The 14,328-nt window shown below is 55.6% G+C and overlaps 1 long non-coding RNA gene across 1 annotated transcript; it reads right to left on the bottom strand.

The window, feature by feature from the left end:
- Positions 1–4,820: 4,820 nt before the first annotated feature.
- LOC144677223 (uncharacterized) lies at positions 4,821–7,707 on the bottom strand. Its single transcript, XR_013575581.1, has 3 exons — positions 7,683–7,707; positions 7,185–7,221; positions 4,821–4,909 (listed from the first exon to the last, which is right to left on the bottom strand). It is a non-coding gene; the product is annotated as an uncharacterized LOC144677223 (long non-coding RNA).
- Between the last annotated feature and the right edge of the window lie 6,621 nt (positions 7,708–14,328).

Below are 14,328 nucleotides of genomic sequence, written 5' to 3'. Positions count from 1 at the left end.
CAGGAACAGGAGGAGGCCATTCAGCCCCTTATTCGAGCTTGTTACACAGGAACAGGAGGAGGCCATTCAGCCCCTCCATGTACCTGTTAAACTGGGACAGGAGGGGGACAATCAGCCCCTTCTCGAGCCTGTTACGCAAGGACAGGTGGAGGCCATTCAGCCCCTTATTCGAGCTTGTTACACAGGAACAGAATGAGGCCAGTCATCCCCTCCTCGAGTCTGTTTCCCAGTAACAGAAGGAGGCCATTCAGCCCCTCCATATCCCTGTTTACACGGGAACAGGAGGAGGCCATTCAGCCCCTCCATATACCTGCTACACAGGAACAGGAGGAGGCCATTCAGCCCCTCTCCCTCCTCGAGACTGTTACTTAGGAATAGGATGAGGCCATTCTGCCCTCCTCGAGACTGTTACTCAAGAACAATTTGAGGCCATTCAGCCCCTCCTCGAGCCTGTTACACAGGAACAGCAGGAGGCCATTCAGCCCCTCCTCAAGCCTGTTACACAGGAACAGGAGGAGGCCATTCAGCCCCTCTTTGAGCCTGTTACACACGAACAGGTGGAGGCCGTTCAGCCCCCTCCTCAAGCCTGTTACACAGAAACAGGATGAGACCATTCAGCCCCTCTCCTCCAGCCTGTTACAGAGGAGCAAAATGAGTCCATTCAGCCCCTCCTCAACACGCGTACAGACAAACAGGAGGAGGCCATTCAGCCCCTCCATGTACCTGTTACACAGGGACTGGAGGAGGCCATTCAGCCCCTCCATGTACCTGTTACACAGGGACTGGAGGAGGCCATTCAGCTCCTCCTCGAGGGTTTTACACAGGAACAGGAGGAGGCCATTCAGCCCCTCCTCGAGCCTGTTACACAGGAACAGGAGGAGGCCATTCAGCCCCTTATTCGAGCCTGTTACACAGGAACAGGAGGAGGCCATTCAGCCCCTCCTAAAACCTGTTACACAGGAACAGGAGGAGGCCATTCAGCCCCTCCTCGAGGCATTTACACAGGAACAGGAGGAGGCCATTCAGCCCCCTCCTCGAGCCTGTTACACAGGATCAGGAAGAGGCCATTCAGTCCACCACCTCGAGACTGTAAGACAGGAATAGGATGAGACCATTCAGCCATCCTACTCCAGCCTGTTACACAGGAACAGAAGGAGGCCATTCAGCCCCTCATCCAGCCTGTTACACAGGAACAATCGGAGGCCACTCAGCCCCTCCTAGATCCTGTTACACAGGAACAAGATGATGCCATTCAGCCCCTCCATGTACCTGTTAAACTGGGACAGGAAGGGGACAATCAGCCCCTTCTCGAGCCTGTTACACAGGGACATGAGGAGGCCATTCAGCCCCTCCTCGAGCCTGATACTCATGAAAAGGATGAGGCTATTCTGCCCCTCTCGAGCCTGTTACACAGGAACAGGATGAGGCCATTCAGCCGCCTGCTCGAGCCTGTTACACAGGAACAGGATGAGGCCATTCAGCCCCTACTCGTGCCTGTTACACAGGAACAGGATGAGGCCATTCAGCCCCTCCTCCAGCCTGTTACACAGGAACAGGAGGAGGCCATTCAGCCCCCTCCTCGAGCCTGTAACACAGGAACAGAAGGAGGCCATTCAGCCCCCTCCTCGAGCCTGTAACACAGGAACAGGATGAGGCCATTCAGCCCCCTCCTCGAGCCTGTTACACAGGAACAGGAGGAGGCCATTCAGCCCCCTCCTCGAGCTTGTTACACAAGAACAGGATGAGGCCATTCAGCCCCTCCGCAAGCCGGTTACACAGGAACAGGAGGAGGCCATTCAGCCCCCTCCTCGAGCTTGTTACACAAGAACAGGAGGAGGCCATTCAGCCCCACCTCGAGCCTGTTACACAGGAACAGGAGGAGGCCATTCAGCCCCACCTGAAGCCTGTTACACAGGAACAGGAGGAGGCCATTCAGCCCCACCTCGAGCCTATTACACAGGAACAGGAGGAGGCCATTCAGCCCCACCTGAAGCCTGTTACACAGGAACAGGAAGAGGCCATTCAGCCCCACCTCGAGCCTATTACAGAGGAACACGAGGAGGCCATTCAGTCCACCACCTCGAGACTGTAAGACAGAAATAGGACGAGACCATTCAGCCATCCTCCTCCAGCCTGTTACACAGGAACAGAAGGAGGCCATTCAGCCCCTCGTCCCGCCTGTTACAAAGGAACAGCAGGAGCCCATTCAGCCCCTACATTGAGCCTGTTACACAGGAACTGGAAGAGGCCATTCAGCCCCTCCTTATAGCTGTTTACACAGGAACAGGTGGAGGCCATTCAGCCCCTTATTCGAGCTTGTTACACAGGAACAGGAGGAGGCCATTCAGCCCCTTATTCGAGCCTGTTACACAGGAACAGGAGGAGGCCATTCAGCCCCTCCATGTACCTGTTAAACTGGGACAGGAGGGGGACAATCAGCCCCTTCTCGAGCCTGTTACACAGGAACAGGAAGAGGCCATTCAGCCCCAATCTCCAGCCATTTACGCAGGAAAAGCAGGAGGCCATTCAGCCCCTCCTGAAGCCTGTTACACAGGAACAGGAGGAGGCCATTCAGCCACCTCCTCGGGCCTGTTACACAGGAACAGGAGGAGGCCATTCAGCCACCTCCTCGAGCCTGTTACACAGGAACAGGAGGAGGCCATTCAGCCCCCTCCTTGAGCCTGTTACACAGGAACAGGAGGAGGCCATTCAGCCCCCTCCTCGAGCCTGTTACACAGGAACAGTAGGAGGCCATTCAGCCCCTCCGCAAGCATGTTACACAGGAACAGGATGAGTCCATTCATCCCCTCCATGTACCTGTTGCAGAGGGATAGGATGAACCAACTCAGCCCCCTGCTCGAGCCTGTTACTCAGGAATTGGTGGAGGCCATTCAGCCCCTCCTCGAGCCTGTTGCACAGGAAAAGAAGGAGGCCATTCAGCCCCTCCTCGACCCTGTAACACAGGAACAGGAGTAGTCCATTCTGCCCCCTCATCGAGCCTGTTATACAGGAACAGGATGAGGCCATTCAGCACCTCCTCGGGCCTGTTGCAGGGGAACAGGAGCAGGCCATTCAGCCCGTCCTGAAGTCTGTTACACAGGAACAGGAGGAGGCCATTCAGCCCCATTCTCGAGCCTGTTACACAGGAACAGGAGGAGGCCATTCAGCCCCCTCCTCGAGCCTGTTACACAGCAACAGCCAGAGGCCATTCAGCCCCTCGACAAGCCTTTTCCACAGGAACAGGAGGAGGCCATTCAGACCCTCCATGTACCTGTTACAGAGGGATAGGAGGGACCAATTCAGCCCCCTCCTCGAGCCTGTTACACAGGAACAGGAGGAGGCCATTCATCCCCAATCTCCAGCCATTTACACAGGAAAAGCAGGAGGCCATTCAGCCCCTCCTCGGGCCTGTTGCAGGGGAACAGGAGGAGGCCATTCAGCCCCTCCTGAAGCCTGTTACACAGGAACAGGAGGAGGCCATTCAGCCCCTCCTCGAGCCTGTTAGACAAGATCATGAGGAGGCCATTCAGCCCCTCATCCAGCCTGTTACACAGGAACAGGCCATTCAGCCCCTCCAAGAACCTGTTACACAGGAACAATTGGAGGCCATTCGGCCCCTTCCTCAATTCTGTAACACAGGAAAAGTAGGAGGCCATTCAGCCCCTCCTCAAGCCTGTTAAACAGCAACAGAATGAGGCCATTCAGCCCCTCCTCGAGTCTGTTACACAGGAACAGGAGGAGGCCATTCAGCCCCTCCTCGACCCTGTTACACTGGAACTGGAGGAGGCCATTCAGCCCCTCCTCAAGCCTGTTACACTGGAACAGGAGGAGGCCATTCAGCCCCTCCTCGAGCCTGTTGGACAGGAACAGGATGAGGCCATTCAGCCCCTTCTCAAGACTGTTACACAGGAACAGGAGGAGTCCATTCAGCCCCCCCTCGAGCCTGTTACACAGGAACAGGAGGAGGCCATTCAGCCCCCTCGAGCCTGTTACACAGGGACAGGAGGAGGCCATTCTGCCCTGTGCTCAAGTCTGTTACACAGGAACAGGAGGAGGCCATTCTGCCCTGTGCTCAAGTCTGTTACACAGGAAAAGGAGGAGGCCATTCAGCCCCTCTTCGAGTCTGTTCCACATGAACAATCGGAGGCCATTCAGCCCCTCCTAGATCCTGTTACACAGGAACAAGATGATGCCATTCAGCCCCTCCATGTACCTGTTAAACTGGGACAGGAAGGGGACAATCAGCCTCTTCACAAGCCTGTTACTCAAGAAACAAGAGGAGGCCATTCAGCCCCTCCTCGAGCCTGTTACACAGGAACAGTAGGAGGTCATTCAGCCCCTCCTCGAGATAATTATACAGGAATAGGTAGCGGCCTTTCAGCACCCTCCTCGAGCCAGTGCCACAGGAACAGGAGGAGGCCATTCAGCCCGTCTCCATCCTCAAGCCTGTTACACAGGAACAGGATGAGGCCATTCAGCCCCCTTCTCGAACCTGTTACACAGGAACAGGAGGAGGCCATTCAGCCCCTCTCCATCCTCAAGCCTGTTACACAGGAACAGGATGAGGCCATTCAGTCCCCTCCTCGAGCCTGTTACACAGGAACAGGATGAGGCCATTCAGCCCCCTTCTCGAGCCTGTTACACAGGAACATGGGGAGGCCATTCAGCCCCTCCTCGAGCCTGTTACAGAGGAATTGGTGGAGTCCATTCAGCCCCTCCTTGAGACTGTTACTCATGAACAGGAGGAGGCCATTCTGCCCGCCTCGAGCCTGTTACTCAGGAACAGGATGAGGCCATTCATCCCCTACATGTAGCTGTTACACAGGAACAGGAGGAGGACATTCAGCCCCACCTCGAGCTGTTATACAGGAACAGGAGGAGGCCATTCAGCCCCTCTCCATCCTCAAGCCTGTTACACAGGAACAGGAGGAGGCCATTCAGCCCCCAACTCGAGCCTGTTACACAGGAACAGGTGGAGGCCATTCAGCCCCTCATCGAGCATTATACATAAGGAACAGGAGGAGGCCATTCTACCCCTCCATGTACCTGTTACACAGGAATAGGAGGAGGCCATTCAGCCCCTCATCAACCTTGTTACACAGGAACAGGAGGAGACCATTCAGCCCCTTCTTGAGCCTGTTACACAGGAACAGGAGGAGGCCATTCAGCCCCTTCTCGAGCCTGTTACACAAGAACCGGAGGAGGCCTTTCAGCCCCTCATCGAGCCTGTTACACAGGAACAGGAGGAGGCCATTCAGGCCCCTCGTCAAGACTGTTACTCAGGAACAGGATCAGGCCATTCAGCCCCTCAATGTACCTGTAAAACAGGAACAGGAGGAGGCCATTCAGCCCCTCATCCAGCCTGTTAAACAGGAACAGGAGGAGGCCATTCAGCCCCTCCTCGAGCCTGTTACTCAGGTACAGGGAGAGGCCATTCAGCCCCTCCTCGAGCCTGTTACACAGGAACAGGAGGAGGCCATTCAGCCCCTCCTACGGCCTATTACACAGGAACAGGACGAGGCCATTGAGCCCATTTTTGAACCTATTACACAGGAACAGGAGGAGGCAATTCAGCCCCTCCTCAAGTCTGTTACCAGGAACATGAGGAGGCCATTCAGCCCATCCTCCAGCATGTTACACAGGAACAGGAGGAGGCCATTCAGCCCCCTCCTGGAGCTTGTTACACAGGAACAGGAGGAGGCCATTCAGCCCCTCCTTGAGCCTGTAACACAGGAACAGGAGGAGGCCATTCAGCCCCTCCTTGAGCCTGTAACACAGGAACAGGAGGAGGCCATTCAGCCCCTCTTCAAGATTGATACTCAGGAACAGGAGGAGGAATATTCAGCCCCTCCTAGACCCTGTTACACGAGGAGCAGAAGGAGGCCATTCAGCCCCCAACTCGAGCCTATTTGACAGGAACAGGAGGAGGCCATTCAGCCCCTCCACAAACCTGTTACACAGGAACAGGAGGAGGCCATTCAGCCCCTCCTCAAGCCTGTTACACAGGAAAAGGAGGAGGCCATTCAGCCCCTCCACGAGCCTGTTACACAGGAACAGGAGGAGGCCATTCAGCCCCGTCCTCGAGCCTGTTACATAGGAACAGGAGGAGGCCATTCAGCCCCTGCTCGAGCCTTTTACACAGGAACAGAAAGAGGCCATTCAGTCCCCTCCTTGAGCCTGTTACACAGGAACAGGAGGAGGCCATTCAGCCCCTTCTCGGGCCGGTTACACAGGAACAGGAGGAGGCCATTCAGCTCCTCATTCAGCCTGTTACACAGGAACAGTATGAGGCAATTCAGTCCCACCTTGAGCCTGTTACTCAGGAACAGTAAGAGCCCATTCAGCCCATTCCTCGAGCCTGTTACACAGGAATAGGAGGAGGCCATTCAGCCCCTCCTCGAGCCTGTTACACAGGAACAGGAGGAGGCCATTCAGCCCCTCCTCGAGCCTGTTACACAAGGAACAGGAGGAGGCCATTCAGCCCCTCCTGGAGCCTTATACAGAGGAACAAGAGGAGGCCATTCAGCCCCCTCCTCCAGCCTGTTACACAGGAACAGAAAGAGGCCATTCAGTCCCCTCCTTGAGCCTGTTACACAGGAACAGGAGGAGGCCATTCAGCCCCTTCTCGGGCCTGTTACACAGGAACAGGAGGAGGCCATTCAGCCCCTCCTCAAACCTGTTACACAGGAACAGGAGGAGGCCATTCAGCCCCCTCCTGGAGCCAGTTACACAGGAACAGGTGGAGGCCATTCAGCCCCTCCTCGAGCCTGTTACACAGGAACAGGTGGAGGCCATTCAGCCTTTCCTCGAACCTGTTACACAATAACAGGAGGAGGCCATTCAGCCCTCTCCTCGTGCCTGTTACACAGGAACAGGAGGAGGCCATTCAGCCCTCTCCTCGTGCCTGTTACACAGGAACAGGAGGAGGCCATTCAGCCCCCTCCTTGTGCCTGTTACACAGGAACAGGAGGAGGCCATTCGGCCCCTCCTCGAACCTGTTACACAGGAATAGGAGGAGGCCATTCAGCCCATCCTCAAGCATTTTACAGAGGAACAGGATGAGACCATTCAGCCCCTCTTCGAGCCTGTTACACAGGAACAGCAGAAGGCCATTCAGCCCCCTCCTCAAGCCTGTTGCACCGGAACAGGATGAGGCCATCCAGCCCCCTCCTTGAGCCTGTTACACTGGAACAGGAGGAGGCCATTCAGCCCCTCTCCATCCTTGAGCCTGTTACACAGGAACAGGTGGAGTCCATTCAGCCCCCTCCACGAGCCTGTTACACAGGAACAGGAGGAGGCCATTCAGCCCCTCTTAAAACCAGTTACACAGGAACAGGAGGAGGCCATTCAGCCCCTCTTAAAACCAGTTACACAGGAACAGGAGGAGGCCATTCAGCCCCCTCCTCGAGCCTGTTACTCAGGAACAGGAGGAGGCCATTCATCCCCCTACTCGAGCCTGTTACACAGCGACAGCCAGAGGCCATTCAGCCCCTCCTGAAGCCTGTTACACAGGAACAGGAGGAGGCCATTCAGCCCCTCTTAAAACCAGTTACACAGGAACAGGAGGAGGCCATTCAGCCCCTCTTAAAACCAGTTACACAGGAACAGGAGGAGGCCATTCAGCCCCCTCCTTGACCCTGTTACACAGGAACAGGATGAGGCCATTCAGCCCCTACATGTACCTGTTACACAGGAACAGGAGGAGGATATTCAGCCCCTCATCCAGCTTTTAACACAGGAAATGGAGGAGGCCATTCAGCCCCTCCTCGAGCTGTTATACAGGAACAGGAGGAGGCCATTCAGCCCCTCTCCATCCTCAAGCCTGTTACACAGGAACAGGAGGAGGCCATTCAGCCCCTCCTCGAGCCTGTTACTTAGGAATAGCATGAGGCCATTCTGCCCTCCTCGAGACTGTTACTCAAGAACAATTTGAGGCCATTCAGCCCCTCTCCATCCTCGAGCCTGTTACACAGGAACAGGTGGAGGCCATTCAGCCCCTCTCCATCCTTGAGCCTGTTACACAGGAACAGGTGGAGTCCATTCAGCCCCCTCCACGAGCCTGTTACACAGGAACAGGAGGAGGCCATTCAGCCCCTCTTAAAACCAGTTACACAGGAACAGGAGGAGGCCATTCAGCCCCTCTTAAAACCAGTTACACAGGAACAGGAGGAGGCCATTCAGCCCCCTCCTCGAGCCTGTTACTCAGGAACAGGAGGAGGCCATTCAGCCCCCTCCTTGACCCTGTTACACAGGAACAGGATGAGGCCATTCAGCCCCTCCTCGAGCCTGTTACACAGGAACAGGAGGAGGCCATTCAGCCCCTCCTCGAGCCTGTTACACAGGAACAGGAGGAGGCCATTCAGCCCCTCTCCATCCTCAAGCCTGTTACACAGGAACAGGATGAGGCCATTCAGCCCCCTTCTCGAGCCTGTTACACAGGAACATGGGGAGGCCATTCAGCCCCTCCTCGAGCCTGTTACAGAGGAATTGGTGGAGTCCATTCAGCCCCTCCTTGAGACTGTTACTCATGAACAGGAGGAGGCCATTCTGCCCGCCTCGAGCCTGTTACTCAGGAACAGGATGAGGCCATTCAGCCACTACATGTACCTGTTACTCAGGAACAGGATGAGGCCATTCAGCCCCTACATGTACCTGTTACACAGGAACAGGAGGAGGACATTCAGCCCCTCATCCAGCTTTTAACACAGGAAATGGAGGAGGCCATTCAGCCCCTCCTCGAGCTGTTATACAGGAACAGGAGGAGGCCATTCAGCCCCTCTCCATCCTGAAGCCTGTTACACAGGAACAGGAGGAGTCCATTCAGCCCCTCCTCGAGCCTGTTACTTAGGAATAGCATGAGGCCATTCTGCCCTCCTCGAGACTGTTACTCAAGAACAATTTGAGGCCATTCAGCCCCTCTCCATCCTCGAGCCTGTTACACAGGAACAGGTGGAGGCCATTCAGCCCCTCATCAAGCTTTTTACACGAGGAGCAGGAGGAGGCCATTCAGCCCCTCATCAACCTTTTTACACGAGGAGCAGGAGGAGGCCATTCAGCCCCTTCTTGAGCCTGTTACACAGGAACAGGAGGAGGCCATTCAGCCCCTTCTTGAGCCTGTTACACAGGAACAGGAGGAGACCATTCAGCCCTTTCTTGAGCCTATTACACAGGAACAGGAGGAGGCCATTCAGCCCCTCATCGAGCCTGTTACACAGGAACAGGAGGAGGCCATTCAGCCCCTCATCGTGCCTGTTACACAGGAACAGGAGGAGGCCATTCAGCCCCTCATCGAGCCTGTTACACAGGAACAGGAGGAGGCCATTCAGGCCCCTCTCGAGCCTGTTAAACAGGAACAGGAGGAGGCCATTCAGCCCGTTCTCGAGCCTGTTACACTGGAACATGATGAGGCCATTGAGCCCATCATCCAGCCTGTTACTCAGGTACAGGGAGAGGCCATGCAGCCCCTCCACAAGCCTATTACACAGGAACTGGAAGAGGCCATTCAGCCCCTCCTCAAGTCTGTTACCATGAACATGAGGAGGCCATTCAGCCCATCCTCCAGCATGTTACACAGGAACAGGAGGAGGCCATTCAGCCCTCTCCTGGAGCTTGTTACACAGGAACAAGAGGAGGCCATTCAGCCCCTCCTTGAGCCTGTAACACAGGAACAGGAGGAGGCCATTCAGCCCCTCCTCGAGCCTGTTACACAGGAACAAGAGGAGGCCATTCAGCCCCTCTTAAAACTAGTTACACAGGAACAGGAGGAGGCCATTCAGCCCCCGTATCGAGCCTGTTACACGGGAACAGGAGGAGGCCATTCAGCCCCTCCTCGAGCCTGTAACAGAGGAACAGGTGGAGGTCATTCAGCCCTTCATCGAGCCTGTTATACAGGGATAGCAGGAGGACATTCGGCCCCTCAATGAAACTGTTACACAGGAACAGGAGGAGGCAATTCAGCCCCTCATTCAGCCTGTTACACAGGAACAGGAGGAGGCCATTCAGCCCCTCATTCAGCCTGTTACACAGGAACAGTATGAGGCCATTCAGTCCCACCTTGAGCCTGTTACTCAGGAACAGTATGAGGCCATTCAGCCCCACCTCGAGCCTGTTACACAGGAACAGGAGGAAGTCATTCAGCCCCCTCCTCGAGCCTGTTACACAGGAACAGGAGGAGGCCATTCAGCCCCTCCTCGAGCCTTATACAGAGGAACAGGAGGAGGCCATTCAGCCCCTCATTCAGCCTGTTACACAGGAACAGCATGAGGCCATTCAGCCCCTCCTCAAGCCTGTTACTCAGGAACAGGAGGAGGCCATTCAGCCCCTCCTCGAGCCTGTTACACAGGAACAGGAGGAGGCCATTCAGCCCCTCATTCAGCCTGTTACACAGGAACAGGAGGAGGCCATTCAGCCCCTCCTCGAGCCTGTTACTCAGGAACAGGAGGAGGCCATTCAGCCCCTCATTCAGCCTGTTACACAGGAACAGGAGGAGGCCATTCAGCCCCCTTCTCGAGCCTGTTACACAGGAACATGGGGAGGCCATTCAGCCCCTCCTCGAGCCTGTTACAGAGGAATTGGCGGAGTCCATTCAGCCCCTCCTTGAGACTGTTACTCATGAACAGGTGGAGGCCATTCTGCCCGCCTCGAGCCTGTTACTCAGGAACAGGATGAGGCCATTCAGCCCCTACATGTACCTGTTACTCAGGAACAGGAGGAGGACATCCAGCCCCCACCTTTAGCTGTTACACAGGAACAGGATGAGGCTATTCAGCCCCTCATCCAGCTTTTAACACAGGAAATGGAGGAGGCCATTCAGCCCCTCCTCGAGCCTGTTACTCAGGTACAGGGAGAGGCCATTCAGCCCCTCCGCAAGCCTGTTACACAGGAACAGGAGGAGGCCATTCAGCCCCTCCTCAAGTCTGTTACCCGGAACATGAGGAGGCCATTCAGCTCACCTACTGCCTGTTACACAGGAACAGCAAGAGGCCATTCAGCCCATCCTCCAGCATGTTACACAGGAACAGGAGGAGGCCATTCAGCCCCCGCCTCGAGCCTGTTACACGGGAACAGGAGGAGGCCATTCAGCTCCTCATTCAGCCTGTTACACAGGAACAGTATGAGGCAATTCAGTCCCACCTTGAGCCTGTTACTCAGGAACAGTAAGAGCCCATTCAGCCCATTCCTCGAGCCTGTTACACAGGAATAGGAGGAGGCCATTCAGCCCCTCCTCGAGCCTGTTACACAGGAACAGGAGGAGGCCATTCAGCCCCTCCTCGAGCCTGTTACACAAGGAACAGGAGGAGGCCATTCAGCCCCTCCTGGAGCCTTATACAGAGGAACAAGAGGAGGCCATTCAGCCCCCTCCTCCAGCCTGTTACACAGGAACAGGAAGAGGCCATTCAGTCCCTCCTTGAGCCTGTTACACAGGAACAGGAGGAGGCCATTCAGCCCCTCCTCGAGCCTGTTACTCAGGAACAGGAGGAGGCCATTCAGCCCCTCATTCAGCCTGTTACACAGGAACAGGAGGAGGCCATTCAGCCCCTCCTCAAGCCTGTTACTCAGGAACATGAGGAGGCCATTCAGCCCCCACCTTTAGCTGTTACACAGGAACAGGATGAGGCTATTCAGCCCCTCATCCAGCTTTTAACACAGGAAATGGAGGAGGCCATTCAGCCCCTCCTCGAGCCTGTTACACAAGGAACAGGAGGAGGCCATTCAGCCCCTCCTGGAGCCTTATACAGAGGAACAAGAGGAGGCCATTCAGCCCCCTCCTCCAGCCTGTTACACAGGAACAGGAAGAGGCCATTCAGTCCCTCCTTGAGCCTGTTACACAGGAACAGGAGGAGGCCATTCAGCCCCTCCTCGAGCCTGTTACTCAGGAACAGGAGGAGGCCATTCAGCCCCTCATTCAGCCTGTTACACAGGAACAGGAGGAGGTCATTCAGCCCCTCCTCAAGCCTGTTACTCAGGAACATGAGGAGGCCATTCAGCCCCCACCTTTAGCTGTTACACAGGAACAGGAGGAGGCTATTCAGCCCCTCATCCAGCTTTTAACACAGGAAATGGAGGAGGCCATTCAGCCCCCTCCTCGAGCCTGTTACTCAGGAAAAGGAGGAGGCCATTCAGCCCCTCCTCGATCCTGTTACAGACGGACAGGAGGAGGCCATTCAGCCCCTCCTCGATCCTGTTACAGACGGACAGGAGGAGGCCATTCAGCCCCTCCTCGAGCCTGTTACACATTGACAGGAGGAGGCCATTCAGCCCCTCCTCAAGCATTTTACAGAGGAACAGGATGAGGCTATTCAGCCCATCCTCCACCTTGTTACACAGCAACTAGAATAAGAGTTCAGCCCTCTCCTGCAACCACACACACAGATACAGGAGGAGGCCATTCAGCCCCTCAAGCCTGTTACACAGGAACAGCAGGAGACCATTCAGCCCCTCAAGCCTGTTACACAGGAACAGGAGGAGGCCATTCAGCCCATCTATGAAAATGTTACATAGGGACAGGAGGAGGCCTTTCAGCCCCTCTTTGAACCTGATAACCAGGAAGAGGGGGAGGCCATTCAGCCCATTCTCGAGCCTGATTCACAGGGACAGGTTGAGGCCATTCAGCACCTCCTTAAGCCTTTTACACGGGAACAGGAGGAGGCCATTCAGCCCCCTAATCGAGTCGATTACATAGGAACAGGAGGAGGTCATTCAGCCCTCTCCTCGAGCCTGTTACACAGGAACAGGTTGAGGCCATTCAGCCCATCTTTGAATCTGTTACCCAGGAACAGGAGGAGGCCATTCAGCCCCTCTTAAAACCAGTTACACAGGAACAGGAGGATGTCATTCATCCCCCAATGCGAGCCTGATTTATAGGAACAGGAGGAGGCCATTCAGCCCCTACTCGAGCCTGTTACACAGGAACAAGTGGAGGCCATTCAGCCCCCTCGTCCAGCCTGTTACACAGGAACAGTAGGAGGCCATTCAGCCCCTTCTCGAGCCTGTTACACAGGAACAGGAGGAGGCCATTCAGCCCCTTCTCGAGCCTGTTACACAGGAACAGGAGGAGGCCATTCAGCCCATCCTCAACCCTGCTACAAAGCAATAGGAGGAGGCCGTTCAGCCCCCTCCTCGAGCCTATCCTCAGGAATAGGAGGAGGCCATTCAGCCCCTCTCCAAGCCTGTTAGACAGCAACAGAAGGAGTCCATTCAGCCCCTCTTCAGCTGGTTACACAGGAACAGGAGGAGGCCATTCAGCCACCTCCTCGTGTCTGTAACACAGGAACAGGAGGAGGCCATTCAGCCCTTCCTAGAACCTGCTACAATCCAACAGGAGTTGGCCATTCAGCCCATCCTTGTGCCTGCTACAAAGCAACAGGAAATGGCCAATCAGCCCCCTCCTCGAGCCTGTTATACAGGAACAGGAGGAGGCCATTCAGCCCCCTCCTCGAACCTTACACAGGAACAGGAGGAGGCCATTCAGCCCCCTCCTCGAACCTTACACGGGAACAGGAGGAGGCCATTCAGCCCCTTACTCGAGCCAGTGCCACAGGAACAGGAGGAGGCCATTCAGCCGCTCTCCTCCTCGAGTCTGTTACACAGGAACAGGAGGAGGCCATTCAGCCCCTCGTCCAGCCTGTTACACAGGAACAGGAAGAGGCCATTCAGTCCCTCCTCCAGTCTGTTACACAGGAACAGGAGGAGGCCATTCAGCCCCTCCATGTACCTGTTAAACTGGGACAGGAGGGGGACAATCAGCCCCTTCTCGAGCCTGTTATGCAAGGACAGGTGGAGGCCATTCAGCCCCTTATTCGAGCTTGTTACACAGGAACAGAATGAGGCCAGTCATCCCCTCCTCGAGTCTGTTTCCCAGTAACAGAAGGAGGCCATTCAGCCCCTCCATATCCCTGTTTACACGGGAACAGGAGGAGGCCATTCAGCCCCTCCTCGATCCTGTTACAGACGGACAGGAGGAGGCCATTCAGCCCCTCTCCTCGAGCCTGTTACACAGGAAAAGGAGGAGGCCATTCAGCCCCTCCTCGATCCTGTTACAGACGGACAGGAGGAGGCCATTCAGCCCCTCCTCGATCCTGTTACAGACGGACAGGAGGAGGCCATTCAGCCCCTCCTCGAGCCTGTTACACATTGACAGGAGGAGGCCATTCAGCCCCTCCTCAAGCATTTTACAGAGGAACAGGATGAGGCTATTCAGCCCATCCTCCACCTTGTTACACAGCAACTAGAATAAGAGTTCAGCCCTCTCCTGCAACCACACACACAGGAACAGGAGGAGGCCATTCAGCCCCTCAAGCCTGTTACACAGGAACAGCAGGAGACCAT

The sequence above is a fragment of the Cetorhinus maximus genome, unplaced genomic scaffold, assembly GCF_964194155.1.
Source record: "Cetorhinus maximus unplaced genomic scaffold, sCetMax3.hap1.1 HAP1_SCAFFOLD_2318, whole genome shotgun sequence".
Lineage (NCBI taxonomy): Eukaryota > Metazoa > Chordata > Chondrichthyes > Lamniformes > Cetorhinidae > Cetorhinus > Cetorhinus maximus.
Note: the sequence above shows the minus strand (reverse complement) of the source record. Positions and strands in the feature narration are given on the sequence as shown.